Raw genomic sequence first — 531 nt, 5'->3', positions numbered from 1 at the left:
AAAAAGCTTTAAAATGGACCTTGAAAGTGCTTGAAAAGGGCTTGGATTTGACCTTGGAAAAGGTATATGACCCCTGATGCCACTACAGAGGTGATACAAGGGATATCTAAGGAACTAAAAGTGTGTTTGTGTTGTGTTTCGCTTTTCAGGCTCTCAGTTGATGTGCCCGGCTGAGGAGGGCTGTTGAATTTGGTGAGCAAGCAATTTACCTGGTTTACTTCCAAACTCATAGTAATTATGACGTGTTTTTAAAAGGGACTCTGCCATTTCATTGGCGGCCAGAATGTCATATTCTATCTTCTTTTTGAGTAGTTCTTGGAAAACATCAGCATCATGTGTGTCTACTCTTTGACTGCAGCTCTGCTATATCCTTGGCATAGCAGGACACTGCACCGCAGAGCGTAGCAGGATGTAACAGGGCATCGCAGGATGTGCAGCAGGACCATGGCGACAGCCTCCCTAATCCAAGGAAATATGCTGCGGGGAAAAAGAACATAAGGACTCCCCAGAGCTAGGTTAGTAACAAGCATT

The sequence above is a fragment of the Etheostoma spectabile genome, chromosome 18, assembly GCF_008692095.1.
Source record: "Etheostoma spectabile isolate EspeVRDwgs_2016 chromosome 18, UIUC_Espe_1.0, whole genome shotgun sequence".
Classification (NCBI taxonomy): Eukaryota; Metazoa; Chordata; class Actinopteri; order Perciformes; family Percidae; genus Etheostoma; species Etheostoma spectabile.
Note: the sequence above shows the minus strand (reverse complement) of the source record.